The sequence below is a fragment of the Schistocerca serialis genome, chromosome 5 (genome assembly GCF_023864345.2).
Source record: "Schistocerca serialis cubense isolate TAMUIC-IGC-003099 chromosome 5, iqSchSeri2.2, whole genome shotgun sequence".
NCBI classification, from domain to species: Eukaryota; Metazoa; Arthropoda; class Insecta; order Orthoptera; family Acrididae; genus Schistocerca; species Schistocerca serialis.
The window spans coordinates 668,664,306-668,691,052 of NC_064642.1; positions in this window are offsets into that span (position 1 = coordinate 668,664,306).

Genomic DNA, 26,747 nt, shown 5'->3' on the forward strand with positions numbered 1-26,747 from the left:
TGTATAACAACTGGACAATGAGTGTAATATTGCAAGACACAAAGGAATTACGTCATATAGCTGCTGCAGGTATAGATTTACGATAATGGAGGAAGTTGAAAATTTATACTGCACAGGGATTCGAACCTGGGTATGCTTATTAGGCAGGTGCTCTGACCACTGAACCATTTTCTTTTTATCTGGCCTCCAGTCGTCCGTACAGGCCAGCTTTGCGCTCTCCAAATTATACCTTCATCGGCTAGCTTCCTTCAGCTGTTATTAATCTTCCTTAAGTAAATAATTTTTTCTTCTTTAAATGTAGCTAAAAACTTTAATTTCCTCTCAAAACCGAAACTTTCTTCTTTTTTGAGGGCAAGTTAGAAGAATTAAAATTATGTCCTGACAGTGATTGAAATAAGCGAACTAAGTATACTTCTACATAAACTCAAGATTTTCTCTGAAAAGCAATAGTTCGGTGATTTTATTTTTAAATAGCGACATTTTTATAAAAAGAATAGGAATGGGCCAAATTTTTCCATTTTACAGTTGTTTCTGTTAATTTTGTCCCTTTCTTGGGACAAATGCAGTTTGAACTCAGTTACAGAGCCGTAGTTGCGCTCGAGCATCAGAGGCGTGCGCAAAGCTACCTGTGCTTGGGCAGAAGGAGAGCTGCAAAGCCGTGCACGAACTGTGGCGTGACACAGAGTGAATTGTTGTGCATTGTTTTTACGACACCGTAAAACTGTGGTGTTATCACGCCACAGAATGGGCAGAAAGGGCCAGAAGAAGAAAAAATGGTTCAAATGGCTCTGAGCACTATGGGACTTAACATCTTAGGTCATCAGTCCCCTAGAACTTAGAACTACTTAAACCTAACTAACCTAAGGACATCACACAACACCCAGCCATCACGAGGCAGAGAAAATCCCTGACCCCGCCGGGAATCGAACCCGGGAACCCGGGCGTGGGAAGCGAGAACGCTACCGCACGACCACGAGATGCGGGCCCAGAAGAAGAAGGCGGACGCAGAGAAGAAGCTTTAGGTCACAGCAACCCACCAGGAATGCGGGACGGAACGCGAGGAACGTCATGTACCTGTCCCCAGTCTCTACATTCAGTGCAGTAGAGGGTCGTGGGCAGAGATGTACGATATCATAGCCAACGGCCAGTTGTAGGCAGCGAGCGTGGCCCACCACCGCGCACTGGAGAGAGTTGTGGCCGACCACACAGTTGATCCACCTTCTGTGGAAAAGATGACAGCGCCGAAAGAGCGCGAGAAGCTATCCAAGGCTCCAATCAGGGAGCTGCCTTGGAGCTGCGGTGAGAAGAAGAGTCCAGGAGGTACTGTTACGTGCCGGATCCAGGGGTGCAACTACTAAGCTGCACAATCGGACGAATAAGAGGAGACGAACACAGTACATTGTCGTAGTGGAAATTGCGACAGATGGCAGCGACATCTTCGGGATAAGGAAGCTTTTATGCTTCCCTGTGACAGTCGAAGTTCTCCCCTAGGAATGGGCCCTAAGCCACAGTTCTTTAGGTACCAAGTTGAAGGATAAGTGGCTAGATACTGCCGCAACTCACCGCGATGCGTCAAGTGTACCGGCGCGCACGTCACCCGCGCCTGTGACAGACGCCGAGACGAGGCGCCAACTTCTGCTCGCTGCGGCGAGCCACATGCGGCAAGCTGGCGTGGCTCTACGGACTTTCCTAGTGACGGCTGCGCTGGAGACAAGACGCAATCTGAGAAGACACGACGACGGCTCCATAAGTGCCACCGGACAAAGACGCTACCGAGAGGTGAGAAGACAGCTCCCACTGCCCACACGCGGCCGGAATACCGCGCCACTGAGAGTGACGCAGGGGTACCGGCCGCCGGCGGTGGCTCAGCAGGTTCAAAAATGGCTCTAATCACTATGGGACTTAACATCTGGGGTCATCAGTCCCCTAGACTTAGAACTACTTCAACCTAACTAACCTAATGACATCACACACATCCATGCCCGAGGCAGGATTCGAGCCTGCGACCGTAGCAGCAGCGCGAGTCCGGACTGTAGCGCCTAGAACCGCTCACCCACAGAGGCCGGCAGCTCAGCAGGCGCCACAGGTACAGGAGATGGGCCCTTCAAAGCCGCCATGGACGCACATACAGCAGCTTTTAAGGTCACACTGTCTGCAGAGACGGAGGAGGCGTGCAGTGAGCTGCGTAAATTGCGCTCACAGCTAACTGAGTAAGCAAATTTGTAGCATTAATATCGTATCTGTTGTGTCAGATTCGTAACTTCCTTTTCTGCGGAATGCAAGAATACGTCTATCGCAAATTACTGGTGCACTCTCATTGTATTAGCCAACTTATATGCAATCTTACGCAACATAAGGACACTATTTAATGTCGTAAAAGAGACGCGTACTGATACGCCAAGTAAATAGTTCTGATTCATTATTACGTGAGTTTGTCAGGAAGCGATCTTTAAAAATCGTATAGTTTTGTGGTTTATGAAACATTTTTATTGCCCAAGATCGCTAGGAAGTACACATCGATAACTAGTTTCGACCAGTGAAATGGCCATCTTCAAATTTAAAAATATACAGTCAGCTAAAGACCAATATTCGTAGTACAAAGAATAGGCGAAATTAATGGTTTCCTGATAGTTGTACGAGTCCGCTGCGGCGTAGCGCCTTCGCATCGCTCCTGTCACTTGTTAGGACGATATCGTTACAGACATGAGTCATCGACAGACGTCACCAGCTTACATGGACTTGAGTTACAGAGCTGCATGTAGTTGTACTAGTAGGTGGCAGAGGTCAGCAGTTGACGGACAGTGCTAGCAGTCGTAGTCAAAACAATGTTGTAACGTTATGTTTGATTAATATTTAATGTATTTGCGTAATTTTAATTGTTTTATATGTATAGTAATTAGCAGTGTGAGTGTTGTATGTGTGAAGAAGAACACAAGTAGATGGAAATTGTTTTGTTTATTCAAGAAGTACCAGTTAAACTATACAGGGGATTTACTATAATTAAATGTGCAGTCAGTTTATGGTACTTATAAATCGTGAGTAGAACACAAATTAATAGGTAATTTCAGAAGGAGTAATTTTATATTTGATACTTTTCTAAATTTATTTATTTAGCAATTGCCATAGAAAAAATTTTTGTACTATGATTGGTCGTTGAAGTAAAGCGCGGGTTAGTGCGGGATAATACTACATCCTGACTTGCTGTTTGTGAATCAGAAAAATGCAGGCTCGCGCCAACCTATGCTGGGAGCAAAGCCTTTGGTGTGATGTAAGTAAGTCGGGGCTGAGGGTTCGAACTAGTAACATCTCACTGAAAGCAGCTCCGATGAAAGCACTGTAAAATCGCTGAAAAAAAGCCAATTACGAGTTCTTGAAGTAGTACAAAGCGTATTTAAGTGAACGGTATAGTGGAATTCGTGTGGAATTTCGGACGGAATATCAAAATTATTGCTTTTGACTGTTAGTTAAAACCGCGTGGCGTATTGTGCGGTCTAAAACTGGAACAGGTATTACGTGTGGAGCAGAGTGCACTAACTGAATGATCTATTAACTTCGGTAACGGGCTTAAATACCATAAATTGATTACGTGTGTGATTATGGTGTGCATGGGAGCTTTACACTGTGTAGACACTTAGTACGGACTTGGAAGTATTAACTGTGATCTTTATCGTAAAAGTACACCTGAAAATTTATATTGCCAAGTTAAAACTTTTATTTCAGGAGCTGGCCACATCCCATTTACCGGACAATTCTATGTATGTTGCGACCTGCAGTAGACAGTAGTGGTCTAGTATTTTCTACTACAGCTTTTACCTAGACAAATGAACATTGCTGGACACTGACAGGGCGGTAAAAAGTAACGTGCCGCGCCGCACCGCATCACATTGCACAAAGCAGCGTCTACGTCGACTACTGAGCAAAAACCGTTCTGTCAATACCAAACTGTTAGATTAAGCCGAATAAAATTTATGAAAATACTCCATAGTCATCGGTAAAAAATTTTTGTACAAAAAGATGTTTTCAACAACACGTATTTCAAAAATTGTGATAGTTCAGTAAACATGCATTATTTTTACAAAATAATAGAAAATATGCAGTTGTTTAAAAAAGTTAATGAACAAAACAATGTTTTATATGTAATAATGTGAATGCTGCCTTGACAGTTATAGCTAATGGATGGCGTAAACTATAAAGATTCTAGTAGTGCGATACACAGGGCTACAAGTAAATAAAGGTAAAAAGCCAAAGACTACATTACACTGTAGAATGTTTAAAATCATCAAATGAAAATAGAATGGAATTTTACACATTTCATATGTAGTTAATCTTGGATGCTCGCCACACAAGTAGCGAACCGTTGACGCAGTAGTGGCACAAATTATATAAGAGAAGAGTATTTTGACTGACTTTACGGGTACCTGAAAGCAAATTCACGTATCGGCCTTGTTTAAATGCGTGTCAGTGTTTCATTCTGAATGACAGCAAAAAATGCGATACTGAATGTTCCAACCACAAGATGATTAACCTGTCTCAGGCAATTGGAAATGTTTTATGCAAGTAACGAAACAAGTATGTATGAAGGCACAAGTAATATAAGTACATACAGGGATGGGCAATGTGTAGGTGTAGAGAAATATGAGTTCTAGCTTCCACACAACCAACTTGTGAGAATAACGTGTAGATCGTGTAGCATTCAAATAAGTTCCATGTGATATATGTGTACCAATGTAACAAATATGGTAGCCAAACCACATCAAGTACAATTTTATAAATTTAATCATTACAGCATTTTCAAACTTTAAAACGACAGGCTTGGAACCAATTTTTTACAAAACAGAAGTTGCATATAAGTAAAACTTTGTGCGGTGATCGCTGTCTACGCTAAATGTTGACTTGAGAATGTACACTGACGAAAAGAAATCGCAACACCAAGAAAGTCTTGCGGCATCCCAACGAAAGTTGGTAGACCAGTCTCTACATGTGACTGTTGATATCTCTCCAAATTTCGAGCCAGTCGCTAGTTCCGTCTCTATAAAGATGCAAGGTTTACTTTAAATACACGCTGCAAGGGTCGTGAGCGTTGGTTACCTATGAAGTTGGACGTGGTGAGTTAATGTTAGTCAATAATGCTTCTAAGGCGACAAATATGTCATTATTAACAACTAACTGTGTTTCAACGAGGTTGTGTAGTAGGGCTTTGAGAAGCTGAATGTTCCTTCTAAGATAACTCAGACAGACGTGTCAGGAATGTAGACACTGTACATGATTGCTGGCAGTCAAGGTCACGGGAAAGGTCGATCGAAAGAACACCAGGCTCTGGATGGCCACATTGCATTACCAGAGGGAAGACTATTGCGGTCGGCGTATGGCTCTGGTGCATACTATCGCTTCTGCAGCAGCAATTTAAGCAGCAGTTGGCTCCACAGTGAGACAGTTCACTATTACAAATCGGTTACTTCAAGGACAGCTCCGAGCCAGACGTCCTGTAGTGTATATTACACTCACACTAATCACCACCGTTTGCCATTTCAGTGGCGTCAAGCGTGTGCTCATTGGAGAGAATGATGGACGTCTTGTGTTTACTGCAGAAAGCTGATTCTGCCCCAGTGCCAGAGACGGCCGCATTTTGGTTGGAAGGAGGCCAACCTGTCTATGTACTAAACACAGTGGACGTACAACTAGAATTATGGTCTGGTGTGTGAGTTCGTGTGACAGCACTCTCGTGGCTATCCTACAAGCCATGAGTGCAAGTTTTTACGTCAGTCTCTTAATTCCACCTGCTGTGTTGCCGTTTATGATTAGGATTTCAGGGGATGTTTACCAATAGGACAATGCTCGCACACGTACAGTTGTTGTGCCGACATACCCTACAGAGTATCGACATGTCGACTTCGCCTCTTCGATCACCAGATCAATCTCCAATTGAGCACATATGGTTCATCATCGGACGACAACTCCGGCGTCATCGACAGCCAGTATTAACTGTCCTTGTATTGTCCAACAAAGTGTAACAGGCATGGATGCCATCCCAAAAGCTGACATTAGACGCCTGTATAGGCCCCTAATACAATGCATGCACGTTTTCATGCTTGCATTCAGCATTCTGTCGCTTACACCAGTTATCAGTGTAGCAACTACGTTTTATCTCTCGCTTACATTAACCGTGAGCTTACAATGTTAATCAACTAAATATGTAATCTAGAGAAATGGTTTCCCAAGATTTCATTGCTCCGTATTAATCATATTTTGGTGTTGCCATCTTTTTCCGTCAGTGTACATTAATCGGAGAGTTAACGTAGAAATAATTCAACAAATTATTGACAAAAGCTCGTGATGTACCTACTGTGCAGTAGTTCTAATAGAATTTTAAAAAAAGAGAAGGACAAATATTTGTGTTACGTAAAGAACGGGACTTCATTTCCATTTCCAAAGAACATTGAAAGTTTATATAATGTGAATTTTAAACCATTGTTCTGATCTCCTGCATTGTAAAGCTGACACACCTGTCTTGAAGCTAAAAGATCCCATTTCGGAATGTTTTCGTACTAAGTGTGCTATACATAGTCAAATGTCTACATAACCATCTTGTTATCAAGTCAGGTAACATGTGGCCTGTTTCCCGTATTTTATTAGTCAACAGTAAAGCTGTAGAATAGCTGAGGAACCAGTCTTGAAGCTACAGAATCATTAATTTGAAAAATTATATGAATGAAGTATTGTATATGTCACTCCATGTCTATGTTCTAATGCGACTTACGGAGCATGTGAAATGTAGCATGATGTTAAATTGGTATTAATTCTTTAACAATTGGTTATATTAAATTACAAACATTTTTAATTTATGCTGGCAGAACTGTACCACGTTCAGAGGGATGTGTGTATGCTAAAACCGATAACAATGGAAATACGTAAAGTATCAGGAGCATCACAGTATATGCTCAAAATTTTGAAATGTATGAAAACTGCTAAGCATAAAAATAAATTAAAATGAGGAAAACACTCCACTGGATACCTAACGCTAAAGGTTTTTATCAGACAGCAGATACCGCAAATAAATTACATCACAAATGTAGAAACAAGTTTACAATGTTGTGAACTAAGTGAGGTGCATATGAAAACAAGTCATTTGCTTAACAACAACAAGGAAGCAGCTGGAGAGATCAATACTGGATTTGGATTTCCAACAGAATGCCCTTAAGTGTTGATTTGTAGATCTTTGTCTGTATGATGTTTCTAAGGCATCATTAGGACATATCATATAATATTATTGACTGAACCAGTTTCAGCCCATCTTGTAGCGCATCTCGTGTTCTGAAGGATGGTCATTCGTTTTTCCTTTGAAAAGTGTAGCAAAAAGTACAAAATTCCTTTAAACATCTTACTTCGAGCGTAGATTATAGTAGGTAATCACAGTTTCCTGTATTACACTGTTCGTGCTTATAATCTCTACGTTTCAGCTATAGAAATATAATATTTACAAATGGTGCTACATCCGGTTACGCATGAAGTTCTTGATCCACCTTATCTATGTCGTTACTACACGTGCCGCTGTGTTATATGGCATTCTCATGTGGTGCAGTTATTTAAGTTCACCACAGACAACCGTTCCCGCAGTGCTTTTCTTGCTGAGCCGTATGGCTCCTTCCTTTCTGAGACTAATAGAATACTGAGTGGCTCACTGCTGTCCCTATTTTTCCCTAGCGCTTAGATGTACCCTGTCCGGACTTCTGAGATCGAAGAAACGCTTACAGGCAACGTCGGTTCATGAGGCCTGCCGCTCTTGCGTCTCTTCCTCCGGAAATCCACATCCAGCAATCTGTGCGGGAATTGGCTTATATCTCAAAGCTCTAGGAACGCATTTCTGGGGATAAGACGCTACTCATCCGTTTTTTTCCTTCTTGTTGTACTGCTAGATGGCCCAGCATCTACAGAGTGGAGTGAATGCGGTGCACTTCTATTTTGTTGCGGGCTTATAGTCCGTATGCAGTGCCTCTCAGAATTACCTTTGGTAATGAGAAATGACAGCTGATGTACAGCGCTGTTAATCAAATTCGTAACATCTTAAAGGATTCCTATACTCTTCATAAGATGCAATCTATGTTTTTCATACTTGTATTGAGTCGAGTAGCAGGATGAAGAAATTGCTACATCAAAGTAGGGAGCACTTTTCTAAGGTCCTGTAAAGTTTTTTGCAATTTTCACTGAACGGTTTGCACGGTCTTCAGCCACAAGCAGGTGACAACCGCCTGCAATAGTCACTCTTCAAATAATGTAATCGCACATCACAGAATTCTAACGCAGTTTTCTACGAAAATCGCAGTCATCTCCAAATGATGTTAACGGATACCTAATGGAATTACACAGTTATAGCTGTATGATAAATTTTCTTATTGTTACAGCTTCCTTTTGTATACAGTCAACACATACCATCTGTTCCTCAGTTTTCTGTATTACTGTTGTATCTTTGTGTTTGTATTTTTTTTTACTTTTCTTCGGTTTCCTTTCACTTATTAGTTGGTAATGAACCAAGAAACTCATCAGGGAATAAATCCGATTTCTTCCTGAGAGTCTAGGCACCGTTTATTGTTGTCCTTAAATTGGTCTGCGTATTTGGTGTTCGTATATCTACTGCCTGCGGAGGTATTTAAACAACTATGTTTCTTTAATTGAACAAAATGCTAGCCTTAACAAATTATGTTAATGGAAATAAAAATTATTTTCTTTAAAAGTAGTTGCAAAACATGAAGCTTTGCCTCCAGAGATTCCACAATCAGACCTAAAACATTTCAGCGTAAATAACGCTTGGTCTACATATGTAGATAACATTTTTTACGTAAAAATTAGCATGTAGCGTTTGACAGCAGGGTTCTCACAAGTTTAAAGCATGAACTGAGTGTTCAAATACTTGTGCTTTTCCTTTCAGTCATTTGAAAAATAAATGTTTCCATACCTGGTACCGTTTATGAATAATTAAGAGGGTTATGAACTGTGCGTTACACATTGCACAAGGAACAATTGCTGACATTAAGAACTAGGAATAGTCAAGAAAAATTACAAACCGTCTTTCATTAGAGGCACGAAAAGTGCATACCCCAGATTTTCCTAAGGTACTATTTCGAATTATTTATCTAAATTTACTGACTTACTTTGTTCTGTTTATGGAACCAAAGAAACAATGAATGATCGTCATTTAAAGGGAATGAGGTCATGAAGACATCACTAAGAGACGTTGAAGCTAGTTTCCTCTTATCTTTACTGGCAAGTTAATTGTTGTTGTTGTTGTCTTCTGTCCTGAGACTGGTTTGATGCAGCTCTCGATGCTACTCTATCCTGTGCGAGCTTCTTCATCTCCTAGTACCTACTTCAGCCCACATCCTTCTGATTCTGCTTAGTGTATTCATCTCTTGGTCTCCCTCTACGATTTTTACCCTCCACGCTGCCCTCCAATGATAAATTTGTGATCCCTTGATGCATCAAAACATGTCTTACCAACCGGTCCCTTCCTTTTGTCAAGTTGTGCCACAAAGTCCTCTTCTCCCCAATTCTATTCAATACCCCTTGATTAGTTATGCGATCTACCCACCTAATCTTCAGCATTCTTCTGTAGCACCACATTTCGAAAGCTTCTATTCTCTTCTTGTCCAAACTATTTATCGTCCATGTTTCACTTCCATACATGGCTACACTCCATACAAATACTTTCAGAAACGACTTCCTGACACTTAAATCTATACTCGATGTTAACAAATTTCTCTTCTTCAGAAACGCTTTCCTTGCCATTGCGATTCTTCATTTTATATCCTCTCTACTTCGACCATCATCAGTTATTTTGCTCCCCAAATAGCAAAACTCTTTCACTACTTTAAGTGTCTCATTTCCTAATCTAATTTCCTCCGTATCACCCGACTTAATTCGACTACATTCCATTATCCTCGTTTTGCTTTTGTTGATGTTCATCTTATATCCCGCTTTCAAGACACTGTCCATTCCGTTCAACTGCTCTTCCAAGTTCTTTGTTGTCTCTGACAGAATTACCATGTTTTAAGCAGATAACTGGTGGCGGGAGGGGAGAGGCAGGAAGAAAAGGAGAAAGTAGAGACTGGAGGAAAGTGGAGCGTGGTGTACTCTGAGAAGGGAAAAAAGGCCAGTAGAAGTAGTGCTAAGGTTGTCATGAGTGTGACGTAACAGTAAAACATTATACAATCCTGCGTCAAAAGAGAGTCTTACGCTAAATCAAAAAAAAAAAAAAAAAACTATGTATGAAAATTGCTAGCGTATTAAGAGTACAGAACACAGAGAGGAAAAGGAAGAGAAGGAAAAATTGTGGAAGAACATGCAATGGGTGAAAGGAACGAAAGGAGGATGCCACCTGGCAGGATTTTGCAAAGAATGATAACTACGTCTCCCTAACACTTGGTATAACTGGCGTGCAAATAGTGTTGCACGCGTGAAAGAGACATGGAGACACTGAAAGGTTTCACATTAACCGTTTAGTGGTAAGACAAAGATTCTGAAATCTGATTCTAAGCTGTAAGTCATTTTCAGGGCCAGATATAACAATAATTTATTGGTTAGGAACTGCAGACTGACACTGAGGAAACAGCAAAATGGTCGGGAATTAACGAATGGAAGCTCAGTGAACTGAAAGAAGCAAAGGTTGTTGCGTGTTTCAGAACGAGCATTAGGAAATGTTGGACTGAACCAGGGGACAGGAGGGTAGTAGAAGGCGAATGGGTAGCTAACTATAAGACATGAAATAGGGAGGGTAGTAGCAGATGATCACATTGGTGAAATGACAAGACTCGGTAGAAATCCCTGGATTCCACAGCAGACATTAAATGTAACTGAAGACAGTAAAATATATGTAAATATCCCGTGGAAGGGAACGCAAACGTCTTAAAAATAAGCTTCACAGTATGTGAAAACTGGCAATGCAACAATGGAGAAAGGAAAAATGCAAGGCAGTAGGAGGATGCACAGATAGGGCAGAGATTGATACCACCTATTACAAAATTAAATGGACCTGTGCCGAAAGGAAAACTTGATGTATAACTAGCAAGAGTTCAGTTTGCGTGTCAGTACAAAGCAATGAACGAAAAGATGAAAGGTGGAAGGAATCCCCTAAATCCTGCACTGCAAATATTGTGGATATGGAAAATGCTATTGACGTGCGGTTTTAAGAATGGATTCGTGGACAGGGGCTCTTACTGTTAGCCCATAAACAGGTTGTGATAACACTTAGTAAAGTATTTTTTCTGCAAACATACTTATTTAAATAGGATAATGCCTATTGACATTAGAAAACTAAAAGTGGGGTAAATGAGCAAATCAGTGCTATTCCTTGCAGGGTTCTAGAGCTAGTCGTTTACGAGACATGGTATTTCGAAAGCCTCCACACCGAACACTGTAAAATACCTGTGGTAGCACTTACTAACGATCAACGCAAGTGAATACTGAAGATGACTCTGACTAGTAACGAGACAACTGATTATCACAGGTTCTGTTAAAAATGACCACCGGCAGCAGCAATACACGCTGCTATGCTAGTATGGAAAGATTGCTAGCATTTCAGCAGAGAGATCCCAGCAGGCTGCAGTAACACGTCGTGGCACATCACCACGTGTAGTGGGTATTTCCTTGTAGACAGCGTCTATCGGCTATCCCCGCAGAAAAACGTTATACAGGCATCAAATCCCGTGAACGGACCGGCCAAGGTACAAGCTTTCAGCGACATTTACGTGAGTTCAGTGCGCCGTCTATGAAAAACGGGCGTATTGTTTTATGGTTAATTATCCAACAGCACACGTTTACACTCCATGGAAACTGGCGTTCCCCCTGACGAAGCCAAGGGGGGTAGTCAACAGACCCACAACGCATGTTTCGGAAATTTACCTGGCGATGCCGTAAATGTGGCTTCATCACCAAACAAGATACATGATACATCTGGTTTATCCATTCAATGCCCATGTACAGATGTGAACGCGATTCCTCGTGCCATTGCGCCATAGCTAACATGCGCATCACCTGCAACAGCAGTAACAACATCAATTTGCCCCCCACGCCTCTAATGTCGTCACTTGTATCCTTCTGTTAAGATGTCTTTGCGTTACACTACCTTTTTGACGTCACTGGTTGAAGGGAGTGATAAATAACTGCCGAGATTGTTAATGACAGTTGGGATGTCTGGTCGTATACATCGTACAAGGACGAACTGTCTTCTTCCTATAGTCTCCATACACACGTCGGATTCTTCTGCATTGGTGAATCTCATTGCCCACTCACGACCTGCTGCTGCGACTGTCACATACTAACAGACTAGCAAGTCGCAATACGCTTGAGGAACACACAAGCGCACTGTAAGTAAGCATAGCAACATCCTACGTAGCAGTTACACAGGTTGAATGGCACAAATATGTGTCAGTGTGGAAACTTTTCAAAATACGGTTTCTCGTAAGGGCTCGCACTAATTCCTGCAACAAAAACCACTAACTTTCTAATCTACCCTACTGTTGGATATGTATATATATATGGTGTCTCATTTTTCTTGACCATCCTAAATAACTGTTTGTCCAGATGCAAATCACAAAATGTTTCAAGCAAATGTTCTTTAGCCTCAGTGGGACATCAAACACCATGAATGTCTTCGTTGTAGCTTTGTTTTTTTACAAAGATATGAACAGTGGTATGGCTTTTTTAAATGGCACTCTGTGCTTTTTATTCGGTAATTCATTTCCTCTCCTAAAGACCCATTAAAAATATATCCCAGTGTACCATTCACTGAAACACAACGTTATTAATTACTAAAAATGACATTGACGGGGACGCTTCCACTGCTTAGTGCAGGTACTCGGGGTAATGAAACACATCAACGTGCTGACGTTGACATAGGACCAATGTAAACATAAGTACAATGCTCACCCGTCATTCCGTCAAACATCGTCAGTTCAAGAGTTGTGTGAGTAGAATGTGCACCAACGAAGAGAAGGTAGAAGTGCTACACTCATCTAAGGGGAATGTAAGTTAGCAGAACAGAATTGCAATACTGTTTTCTTATGTACAGGTACATTTAGTACAGTAGTTTAGTCCTTTTAAATACTGTTGTGTAGAGTAGGCATGCAGTAATGGCTGTTTTTCCTACAAACTGCATCTACATAACGTTTCTTTTATTGTTGTTGTTGTTGTTGTTGTTGTTGTCGTCGTTGAACGTAGGCGAAATGCTACGGAGGCAACTGAAACTGTGCAGGGAGCGATATACTGACAAGAACCCACCTCCCCGACGGATGTTTTCTAGTCTTGTTGCGAAACTTCAGGAAACGGTAAGTTTCAAGGCACGACAGCGCACTCATTTCCGTTGCTATGAATCCACATGTGAGCACGCGACAACTTGAACACGAGATTGGCATTCCTAAAACCAGTGAACATAGTATTCTTACACGTACCTATTCCATCCTTACCATGCACACCTACATCAAGAATTCCTCGTTGTCATTGTCTATACTCTGTATCTCATTATCAATGGCTCTCACTCATTGCCAGTTTTTCCTTCTCTTTATTCCTCTCTCACAGGCACTGTCTCCTTCACTATTCCAATAACACTGTTCTGTCACTCTCAATTATGTACAGCTTCCCCTGTGTCCCTCTCTTTATCTCACATTGCCAGTGTCTCCTTCTCTGTGTATTATCTTACAACATTTTTTAATTTTCTGTTTCTCTCCATATCCGATGTCCCCTTCCCCCTGATTATAAAAGAAAACATGAATATGATTGTACACCAAACTTTATGGAAGAAATTTGAAAGGTTTTGATGAAGGTAGAAAGAGGCAGCTGGTAACCCACTTTTCAGTCAGAGTTCTTTAATAAACGGTTTTTTCCGCTACTTCCATTCCTTTCTTTGCTACAAAATGGAAGGTCATTCATATGAAGAGAACTTCGTGGTTAGTAAAATTGTTATGGTTTATTTTACACCTCAGATCAGATTTTCCGCGCACAATAATTATCCATGTAGTTTAGTACTACTACAACACGGGGTTCCCAAACGATTTTGATGTTAACGGAGGGTCTTTTTGTCACATTTCTCCGTGATATGTCACTATATAAACTACGTAATTGTCTTACTTTCAATTTCACGTGCGTATTTTACGTGTACAAGTAGGATAATACAGAGTCTCTGTGTCCCAGAAACGGGTACAAATGGTAATAAAATTTTCAAGGTTGTTCGAAGTGGTGATATCAGGAGTGCACGTGTTGTTTTTTAAGTAAGTACCGTTCTGAAACAAAAACTGAATGAATTGAAGAGCACGGAAGGCAAATATCCTGACCTCGAGTCTGGCTCCTACACATCGTGCGAGAAAGTTTCATGTAGATTTTTCGTAGCAATTTTTATTTCTACATGAAAGTCTGTATTTTAATCTACATCTCTACATAATTCCTACCAATATTAAAGCACTTATCATTTCGGACAACAGCTTTGAATACCGTCCTCGTGGAAATCTGCCGCCTCAGCATAGCTTTCGATATTTTAAGCGCCCTGTGACAACCGTATAAAGTACACTTCATAGTGTGCGATGGGATGGTACGTAATTGGATGAGAGCTTTTATAGTTGATTCAATGAATGTTCACGATAAGGAACAAAGTGGACGACCTTCAGTCATTACTGACTATATGGTGTAGAAAGTTGATGAAAAAGTGAGAGAGAACCGACACTTTACGATTCCTACGCTATGCGATGAGTTTTCTCAAGGGGCAAGAAGTGTTCTTTATGCAGTTGTTACAAAATCTTTAAGTTACCGACAGTTCAGGTGGCAAATTTCAACGAGGATGATATTCAAAGCTGGTTCTACGACGCGATAAATTCCTTACCGTTGGTGAGAATTAAATGGAAGAGTAGACTAAAGTATAGATTTTCATGTAAAAATAAAATTGTTAAGAAAAGTCTAACTGTTTTATTACAATTTCGGAATGTTACTGACTTTAAAAAAGTCTTGCACATCTCGTAAAAAACTATTTGCTGTGTATATCATCATGATATCTGCGGAAAGGTTCTTGATACCTTGTTTGGGTTTCCTCAGGAACCGCCCATGAACTAAATAATGGCTCCACAAGCCCCTTGTGGTGCATCATAGACCACATGTAATGGAAAAACAACCATAAAACTGCCCATTTGCCTAAGCTGGAGGAAGTATGTAATATTCAGACTTTGACCCAATACTGGGATAGTTACAGTAAGAGGACCGTTCTGATGGGTGTATAACTGGTCCCTAACAGAAGGCTATCCAAAACACTTGACCCTACCTTTTCCTTACCGACAGGACCCGAGGTGTGATCCCCGGAGAATGTCCGTTTTTGTGCGCGGTGTTTTGGAACGTAGTAGGTAGCGCATGCTGTCGCATGCGTACTGATACGCGCCAGAGAGGGTCTTTTATGGTGCTGCGGCTGCTGAAATTACTTAAGATGTATGCCGAAGTGCCTCCTGCTTCGGTAATCGTCTTCACAGTCCGACGGTGTCGGTCGGAGAGTTGTGTGGCACAAAACTGGGTCAGCGTACTGTAGCAGGTAGCCCACTTACAGGGATTAAGCCTCTCTGCTTATACTGTTTTTTTATACTCTTCCCTTCTGCAAACATCACACGCTGCTGGTGCACCTGTAACTATTTATTCCTCAACAGAGGCTGAATAATACTCTTTGGCGCAATCTCTGGCGCTGTGGCTCAGTGTAGCCACCTTTCAACGTTGGTGATTAATAAATAAATAAACTGATACAGCTTCACTTAATTTACTTAACCATCGGGTCAAACATCAAAAACAACAAATCCTTTTAGCTCTATCAGTGTTACAGGCAAACATTTTCGAAAAAGCAGTTTACACCCTATTAATGTTTTCGCTCTCATAAACACAGGGTAATGAAGCAATAAAATATGAAAAAGATGACATCTATGAACTTTCATAAAAGACTATAAAGAAACACAGTAATTAACTAAATGCCTTCACGGGGAGCAGTGCGTTGAAATATGGTTTTAAAACAGTTGCAATTCGTAGCCTTCTTAGGGAGCGTCCAAGATAAATTTAAGCAAAACAGCTTTTGGCACGGATCTGACGGGAGTCAGGAATTAATTATCCGACTCAGATCGTCAATTAGGCTTCAAATAAGTTACCACTGTGCTATATTTTAAGATTTTAAAGTCCTTACAATGTAAGGACCCATAAGTAGTAAGAGGCTGAGTGAAATACACCAAAAGTCTTCAAGCTTTTAAAAGTACTACTACGATAATGTCATTGTATTAAACTTGAATTTAAAATGCACAAAGCAGACCAAATATTCAGTCTTCAGCCAGCAGGAATAAAATAAGCATATCAAAAGAAGTTTTGCATCACCCCTGTTACCAGAACTCCTGAAAATGGACGTTAACTGTAGCCATTGTATGGCAGACACTATCTCTTTGACTGGTCAGAGATGTCAGAAAACCCGCCCAAAGATGTAAACAACCATGCATGAGCAGCACCTATTAGGCCGAGGGGGGTCCGACAGCCGATCAGTTCCAGTCGTTCCACCAGGAAAAAGGTACACGGCTCGTATTGTCTATAGTTAAATCATGCCTAGACGGTCAATACCGCAGTTCGATCGCGTCCGCATTTTTACTTTGTGCAAGGAAGGTATCACAACAACGGAAGTGTCCAGGCATCTCGAAGTGAACCAAAGCGATGTTCTTCGGACATGGAGGCGATGTAGAGAGACAGGAACTGCTGATGACATGCAACGCTCAGGCCGCCCAAGGGCTGATACTGCAGTCGATGACCGCTATCTACGGATTATGGTTCGGAGGAACCCTGACAGCAACGCCAACATGTTGAATAATGCTTTTCGTGCAGCTGAAGGACGTCGTGTTGCGAATCAAACAGTGCGCAATACGCTGTATGATGCGCTACTTCACTCCCATTGACCATTGCGAGGTCCATTTTTGCAACCACGACACCGTACAGAGCGGTACACATGGGCCCGACAACATGTTGAATGAACCGCTAAGGATTGGCATCACTTTTTCTTCACTGATGAGTGTCGCATATGCCAAGAACCAGACAATCGTTGGAGGCAACCTGGTCAGGTTGAACGTCTTAGACACACCGTCCAGCGAGTACAGTAAGGTGGAGGTTCCCTGCTGTTTTGGAGTGGTATTTGTTGTAACGGCGACCGGAACGGTCGCGGGGTAGTAGTGACGGAAAAGCGGCGGGACCCGCGGAGCAGCCCGCGAACAACAACACAACGGGAGAGGACAGACACGACCAACGGAGGACGTTACGACACAACACGAACAGACAGACAACAGAGTAACGAACCAAACAAGACAACCACGTCGACTGGAATAGAAACACGCAAGTCAATACGCTGTCTCAGACGATAAGTCCTGAGAACACGCGATGTTAGACTGCTGGCTGAGCTTTTTCTTTTTTTCCTTTATTGAATTTCGATTCCCCCCGAAGTGGGCGGGCTGGCAGCAGCTTAGTAAGCCGCTCTTCAGCCTACAGACTTTGTTTGAAAAAAAAAGGAGAAGATAATATATAGTAAAAAACAAGCGACAAAATCGGAGACAAAGGATAACACGGCGAAAAAATCGTGGAACTTAAAACATAGAACAAAGGGATGATGATGCTAATAAAATACATATGAAGAAGACAGGTAAAATAATAGACAGACAATTAAAAAACACGGCGACAGTCTGGTTTCTGTTCGCAAAAGACATTAAATTCACACCCAGAGAGAGCATGGTTTCTGTTCGCAACACGGGAAAAGACGAAACAACACTGAACAGTCACTGGAACACTGCACTAAAATATGACATACCACAGCCGAAAGCAGGTGGGGGGGGGGGGGGGGAACTGGACAGATGTTAGGAAAATAAAAAAAGGGGCAAGGTGAGGAGAAGCGAAGGGGGGGGGTAGGGGGGAAAAGAGTCAATGGAGGATGAGGACCCATAAGAGGGTTGGGGGGGGGGGGTGCTGGGAAGATGTGACAGGGAGTGGGGAAGGCAGGGGACCGGAAGACAAAAGGACTCGGAGGGGAGGAGAAGGGGAGTAAGGAGAGGTTAGGCAGGGAGAAACACAAGATGGAAGGGGGGAGAGGGAGCCCAGGGAAAGGACACAGGAAAGGAGGGGGGATGAGGATCAGAGTTAATAGGAGAGATAAATGAAGTGAGAGAGGGCATCATCTGGGAGGGGGGAGTTGATGGAAGCCACCTTGGGAAAGGAGATGAAGGGTGTAGAGATGGAGGTTAGGGGAACAGAGCAGTGAAGGCATGGTAGTGGGCAGGGACAGGAAAGGAGAGGAGCAACCAGGGGGTGAGGGGGATCAAGGCGGTGGGAGGTGCAGAGTATGCAGATATGTTCGAGGAATAGGAGCAGATGGGAGAAAGGAATGAGGACATAGATGACATAGATGATCAGGGACGAGAGGCGTATACGGAAGGCGAGGTGGAGTGCATGACGCTCAGGTATCTGGAGGGACTTATAGAATTTGGGGGGGGGGGGGGGCAGATATCCAGGCGGGACTGACATAACTGGGGATGGGACGGATTAAGGATTTGTAGGTGTGGAGGATGGTAGAGGGGTGCAACCCCCATGTGTGGCCCGAGAGGAGTTTGAGGAGTCAGAGACTGTTGTGGGCTTTGGATTGGATGGAGGGGAGATGAGAGATCCAGGTGAGGTGACAGTCAATGGTGAGGCCAAGGTTGGTGAGGGTGGGGGTGAGGTGGACAGGACGGGCGCAGATGTTAAGGGAGAAATCCAGGAGCCAGAAGGAGCGAGTGGTACGACCTACAATGATTGTCTGGATCTTGGAAGGATTGATTTTCAGGAGCCACTAGTTGCACCAAGCGCCAAAAAGGTAAAGGTGATTCTGGAGAAGGCGTTGGGACCGTTGGAGGGTAGGAGCGAGGGCGAGTAATGCGATGTCATCGGCATATTGCAAGAGGTGTACTGGAGAGGGGGTTGGGGCATATCTGCGATGTACAGGAGGTAGAGAAGAGGGGAGAGGACAGAGCCCTGGGGCACACCTGCTGAGTGGTAAAAAAGTGTGGGAATTGGCATTGTGGATGGTAACATAGGAGAGGCGGCGGGAAAGGAAGGAGGCCATCAGACAGATATAGTAGACAGGAAGGGCGTAGGTTTGGGGATTAAACAGGAGACCGGGATGCCAGACACGGTCGTAGGCCTTTTCGAGGTCGAGGGAGACAAAAATGGCTGGAGGGAGAGGCGATGAGTGCGGCGGAGGATTTGGTCGTCGGCAGAGAAGGAAGGTCGAAAGCCACATTGAGTGTCAGGGAGGAGGTGGCTTTGGTGAAGGTGGGGGTGGCTGTCTGACCGCTTAAGTATGCTATCGGGGGCGCCGCTATTGGCCGCTGAGACCATGTGTTCCACGGTGGCGCCCTCACACTTAAAGCGGGCCAGGAGGCGCACGCCGCCACATCTTACAGCGCGATGGTGCAGAGACCTCTGTGGGTCTTCGACGTCCATGATGTCTGGCGCGGATTCAAATTCCGCGGCGCAGGGTACCAGAGTATTATGTGGGGCCGACGTACGCTGCTGGTGGTCATGGAAGGCGTCGTAACGGCTTTACGATATGGGGATTCCATCCTCCGACCGATAGTGCAACCATATCGGCACCATACTGGCGAGGCATTCGTCTTCATGGAAGACCATTCGCGCTCTCTTCATGCACATATTGTGAATGACTTCCTTCAGAATAACGACATCGTTCGACTAGAGAGGCCAGCAAGTTTTCCAGACCTGAACCCTGTAAAACATGTCTGGGATAGATTGAAAAGGGCTGTTTATGGCCTGCCGGAGTGGCCGAGCGGTTCTAGGTGCTACAGTCTGGAAACGCAAGACCACTACGGTCGCAGATTCGAATCCTACCCCGGGCATGGATGTGTGTGATGTCCTTAGGTTAGTTAAGTTTAAGTAGTTCTAAGTTCTGGGGGACTGATAGCCTCAGAAGTTAAGTCCCATAGTGCTCAGAGCCATTTGAACCTTTGGCTGTTTACGGACGACGTGACCCATTAACGACTCTGAGGGATCTAAGCCGAATCGCCGTTGAGGAGTGGGACAATCTGAACGAACAGTACCTTCATGAACTTGTGGATAGTACGCCACGATGAGTAAAGGCACGCATCATTGAAAGAGGATGTACTATTGGGTATTAGAGGTACCGGTGTGTACAGCAATCGGGACCACCAGCTCTGAAGGTCTCGCTGTATAGTGGTACAAAATGCAGTGTCTGGTTTTCGTGAGCAATAAATCGGGCGGAATGATGTTTACGTTGATTTCTATTCCAAGTTTTCCGTAACTCTCGGAACCGAGGTGATGCAAAACTTTTTTTGATGTGTGAAAAAAATTAGACCGAAGGGCAATCACCAAAGGCCCACCAGCGAGAGAGGTTACAAGAATCAAGATATATATATATATATATATATACAGTTAACGATGAAGCGGCACAGAACATGTCGAAAGACAAGTAATAGAAAACATGAGCAGTACATCTGTCAGTGCCACCATCCTCACGCAATTTTATGTAAACATAAATGAAATACTAGAATTACATTCACACTTGCGAATATGATGAAACTCTGGCTTCACTGTTTATTGGTGACAATGAAAATTGGTGCCGGACCAGGACTGGAAACTGGAGATCCCATTGTACGCGAACTGTCGCATCAGCCAACTTTGTTTTTAGCTGACAAGCTAATTATAATCAAGAGGCCTGGCCACAATGCTCCCCAACATACAGCTGTGCCGTATTCTCACACTGCTGGTGTTTATTTTGTTTATTTATTTACATTGAAGCTTGTGTTCCGCGGAACAATTAACTAAAACTTGTCCACTCTTCCATACCCTGAACATCTCGTAAGGTGATAAGGAATGGCAGGAGAGCAGAGTCGAAAGGTCGCAGAAAACACGCGACCCCAGCAGTCAAATATTCGCAACGGCTACACGGTAGAATCGGTACATCTACATCTACGTCTACATTTATACTCCGCAAGCAACCCAACGCTGTGTGGCGGAGGGCACTATACGTGCCACTGTCATTACCTCCCTTTTTTGTTCCAGTCTCGTATATTTCGCTGGAAGAACGACTGCCGGAAAGCTTCCGAGTGCGCTTGTATCTCTCTAATTTTACATTCGTGATCTCCTTGGGAGGTTTAAGTAGTGGGAAGCAGTATATTCGATACCTCATCCAGAAACGCACCCTCTCGCAACCTGGACAGCAAGCTACACCGCGATGCCGAGCGCCTCTCTTGCAAAGTCTGCCTCTTGAGTTTGCTAAACATCTCCGTAACGTTATCGAGCTTACCAAATAACCCTGTGACGAAACGCGCCGCTCTTCTTTGGTTCTTTTCTATCTCCTCTGTCCACCTCCTTAGTTGATGGACTACATTTTCTAAGGACTCTCCCAATCAATCTCAACCTGGCACCCGCCCTACCAACAATTAATTTTATATGATCATTCCACTTCAAATCGTTGCGTACGCATACTCCCAGATATTTTACAGAAGTAACTGCTACCAGTGTTTGTTCCGCTATCATATAATCATACAATAAGGGATCCTTTTTCAATGTATTCGCAATACATTACATTTGCCTATGTTAAGGGTCATTGGCCATTCCCTGCACTAGGTGCCTATTCGCTGCAGATTTTCCTGCATTTCACTGCAATATTCTAATGCTGCATCTTCTCTGTATACTACAGCATCATTCGCGAAAAGCCGCATGGAACTTCCGACACTATCTACTAGGTCATTTGTATATATCGTGAAAACCAATGTTCTCATAACACTCCCCTGTGGCACGCCAGGCATGCCAGAGTGACCGAGCGGTTCTAGGCGCTGCAGATTTTCCTGCATTGCACTGCAATTTTCTAATGCTGCATCTTCTCTGTATACTACAGCATCATCCGCGAAAAGCCGCATGGAACTTCCGACACTATCTACTAGGTCATTTATATATATATCCTGAAAACCAATGGTCCCATAACACTCCCTGTGGCACGCCAGGCCGGCCGGAGTGGCCGAGCGGCTCTAGGCGCTTCAGTCTGGAAAGGCGAGACCGCTACGGTCGCAGGTTCGAATCCTGTATGTGTGTGATGTCCTTAGGCTAGTTAGACTTAAGTAGTTCTAAGTTCTAGGGGACTGATGACCTCAGATGTTAAGTCCCATAGTGCGCAGAGGCATTCGAAACATTTTGGCACGCCAGAGGTTACTTTAACGTCTATAGACGTTTCTCCATTGAGAACAACATGATGTGTTCTGTTTGCTAAAAACTCTTCAATCCAGCCACACTGCTGGTCTGATATTCCGTAGGCTCTTACTTTGTTTATCAGGCGACAGTGCGGAACTCTATCAACTACGGCAGACGGCGTAGAGGGGACAATCCGCCAGTCGTTTAGCACGGAGCCCCTGATTAACTGGATGCTTCCCACGGGTCACATAAGACCCAGTTGACTTGACATGCCACGGAAATAATGTGTGATGATTGTACCGCCCAATCGCAGTCAACCGCAACAATGGAAACTAGCGTTTTATGACGTTACGGGCAATACTAGTTGTCGACGGGACGTTAAACACTGACCACCACCACCACGGGCAATACTATGCAAGGAAAGGACATAGAAATCTTTTGTCCGTGGCTGGCGCGTTTGTGACAGCTCGGCGCGAGCATAACTCGGTTCAGCAATGAACGCCGCGATGTGTGGAAATGCGGGCACGATGCTACCGACCAGGACCGGCGGCGACAGGGATACGGGCACAAGAAAGGAAAGTAAATGGTGCGTAATGGAGGCCTCGACACCGCGCCATTGTTTATACATCGTGACCATGTAAAGTGCCGCCGCACGACAGCGATCGTTCGTAAGGTCAAGCGGACTGCATGCGGGGTGCGATTAAGTGTGTCACAGTGTACTTTGAAGATGGACCCAGTAAGAAAATATTCGAATGCCTCTTGAATACAACATCCTATCGAAATCGGTATCGGCAACGATATTAACTATTCTGGATGCCACGTAAGCTCAAAATGGTTCAAATGGCTCTAAGGACTATGGGACTTAACATCTGAGGTCATCAGTCCCCTAGACTTAGAACTACTTAAACCTAACCTAAGTACATCACACGGAGGTTTCGAACCTGAGACCGTAGCAGCAGCGCGGTTCCGGACTGAAACGTCTAGAACCGCTCGACCACAGCGGCCGGCGCCATGTAAGCATTCAGGTAGGCGCCAAGCTGCAAAGGATCGAGATTGCGTAGGTAGTTGCGACTGATCATCATGTGGGTATTTCTCAAACTTGACGAAAGCCCTGCGCCATATCTTGTCGACGTCAAATCCCACACTGGCAGAGACGTTGGTGCCATATCTCCTGGAGACTAATAGCGCCGTGAATTTGTACATGTTCATCACACTTCCAGGTCCCCTCCCATGAAAAGTAACGCTATTGAGAATCTGTGCAACCTCCTCCAGAGAACGAAAGCGGCAGCAGAAAGTCTCCTGCGTATACGCGACATAGGGAGATGTTACCGCGTAACCAGAGATTAGACAACTGTAACGTCAGGCGGCCTACGAGCGGCTCCAGCGCCACTGCATAAAGGTGCAGCCATGGCGGACCGACCGTTCGATCGGTATCGGACCCGCCTCACGCCCACCGACCTGGACCAACGAACGCTCGCTGTTAAAGAGCCGCCGAAGGACGCTGATGAACCGTACGGGGAAGCCCATAAGTTCTGAGACAGAATATAGAAAGGCATGGTGCACCGTATCAAATGCGCTGTCAAAATATACAGCCACGATCGCCGCACGATGTCTGCACGCCTCTGGCAGAGCAATCACGTCACGGCAGTTTCCAGTGACTGCACCTTAACTGTGCCACATGGCACAGTTTGCTCAGTAGAGAGGACAGGTGGTAAGAGGGGTCTGCAACGCGACGCCAGTAACCTCGAGAAAATCTTGTGATCTCAATTTAATTAGGTCAAAAGGCTGTAGTGGGGCATCGTACCTCCAGGCGCCGCTTTATGAAGGGAAACAATAACGCCGTTGACAAAAGATTGCCTGATTGCAGCTGCAGACATCGTTTCATTATAAATATCCGTCCATCGTGTAGACATGAGGCTTCAGTAAGGAGTCCGCTGAAGCATGGCTGCTTGCACAGCGTACCCCTGAAGATAGCATTAGTGACCTCCTAGGAGGTGAAAGGTTGCATTAGCGTAATACCCTCGTCAAGCGAGAGAATAGGATCGAAGTCCAGGACGGCCCCATCATCGTCATTGTAGACTCGGCGATAATGTTGGCTAAAGCTACGGACTATGTCCTCTTGGCAGGTGAACCGCTGCGCATGGGGATCGACGAGTTTGGTGGCTAAGATTTGTCAGTGGAGTATGCGATCGTGCACAACATGACGCATAGAGGGATTCTCATGCCACACATCAGTCTGTAGTGTGCCTGTGCCAAGCGGCAACCTCCCTGAGTTAAGTGATGAATGTGCGACGGAGTCCATCATTGATGCATTGAATCGGAGACGCTGTACGCTCCTTGTCCAAGTCTCAGCGATACGTTGACAATAATCAGGGTGCTACAGGTGCTGACTGTTGAGTTTCCACCGTGCTCGACTCCTCCAAACCTCCTGTCAGGGAAGGAGCAAATTACACATGCAGGCGCAGTGGTCAGAGAACACCGAAGACCAGCGGTCTCCATCGAGCATCGCATCGACCAGCCCACGGGAGACATAAATGGAGTCTAACCGACATGTCTAATGGCTCGTGTAAAATATGAATCACGGGTCGCCTGCGTGCCGTGCTTTCTAGGCGCCCTGAAAGGCTAGATCGTGAACAATGAGTTGCAGCTCCTGCCACGTCGTAAAATTTGGATACTGATCTTTCTGGCCGAGTGCGCAGCTAAAATCCCCTCCAAGGAGAAGACATTCATGTCGATCTAAAAACAGTAGGGCAATCTCCTACGCATGAAATAGTGCTCTTTCACACCGACGCCAAGCAACACGTCGTTACAGCTATCCGATCACGCTCCCCGGGCAGACCCGAACGTCCATATTTCATCGTTTTACCTACAACCTACGGCCGCTCAGATATTGCGAATTCCGTACAGGCATGAAACACTTTACTCCTGTTCCTGTACAGTTTTTATGTCCTCTGCATTGTTCCCGGCGGGGTCAGGGATTTTCTCTGCCTCGTGATGACTGGGTGTTGTGTGATGTCCTTAGGTTAGTTAGGTTTAAGTAGTGAAACACGTATGTAACATAGCAGCGATGGCGAGGCATTGTAGCATCTGTGACCAGAGAGTATGCGCTTGACCGCGCGAGTGTTGCGAGCGGTTCTCAGTCTGTCAGTAGTCGTTGCGAGTCTGTAGCTCTGTCTAGTTGAGGGCAGTACTCTATTAGTAGTCGTGCAGTGCAGTACGTATGCAGAGCAGTACTCAGTCTGTCAGTCAGTCGTTGCGAGTCTGTAGCTCTGTCTAGTTGAGGGCAGTACTCTGTCAGTAGTAGTCGTGCAGTGCAGTACACTAATAGTCGTCATGCAGAGCGGTCGGTCAGTAGTAGCAGCCCAGTGCGGTTGTGTGATGTAGGCGGTCGGCAACACTGGTCAAGATGCTGAATGAGGTATACTGTTAATTAATATAATCATTAGACAATGTAAAACTTATTTATTGTAATCAATCTCTAACAAGTCCCCCAATAATAATTTTGATTTCAAAAGCATTTTTCAAAAAATTTTATTTTTTATTGAACTAAAGATTTCGTTGCACTTCCCATTTCATTCCACTTCTTTTGAAGAAAAATTTCAGTAAATTCACAGAAAAAAGGAATAATATTATTTGCAATGCAGTTCCTCCAAGCCGTGCGCAGAAATAAGAGCAGAAATTTGACATCCAGTTATTCTGAGGTAAGACTTTAATTCCGATTGTTTTACACAGGGCCAAAGACCGATATTTCGGTCTAATTGAATTTTCTTATCACTGAATGGACTTTAATTTTTTGTGAAGAATTTATATTTGAGTCAGATTGCGAATTTCACATTTTTTTGCCATTGTCAGTACATTTCATTGTGGGCAGGTTACGCTTAGCGCAATGTCCATTAGGATTCATAATTAAATATTGTCATATTTCTTTCTTTCAAATTTTTGTGGGGAGGTTACACTCGGCTCCCATTTCTGTTAAGTATTGTCTTTTTTCCTTTTAAAAATTACGGTGGGGAGGTTACACTTGGCGACACCCAGTCCAGGATCGTATTTCGTTGAGAGTCTTTTGAACAACAGTCAGATATCTGCTCTTGTTTGCTTAGATATAATTAGGATTTGGCGCTACGCTTTTATTAACTTGTGACTTTCTTTCTACAGGTCAACGGCAATTCGTTGCTCTGTTGTATTTGTGTGTTGCTTTTGCATTGTGCTTATTTGTTTTGTGAATAACTGTGACTATTGCAAAAATGCCGCGAAAGACTGTGAATAGTGTATCGCGAAGTATTGTGAATGAAATTACCGACTTAAACAACGTGACCGATAGTAATTGTGACACGCAGTGTAATAATGACAATCCTGCGTTCACTGACAATCAATGCATTCCAACCACTAGTGATGACTTTTACCCTGATAATGAACAAACAAACTCAATTGTCTCGTCTGTTAATTTGACGACAATTGATGACGCAGAACGCTCTATTGTAATGAGCGCTGCCCAGCTTAACACACCTGATTCGGAAAACTCA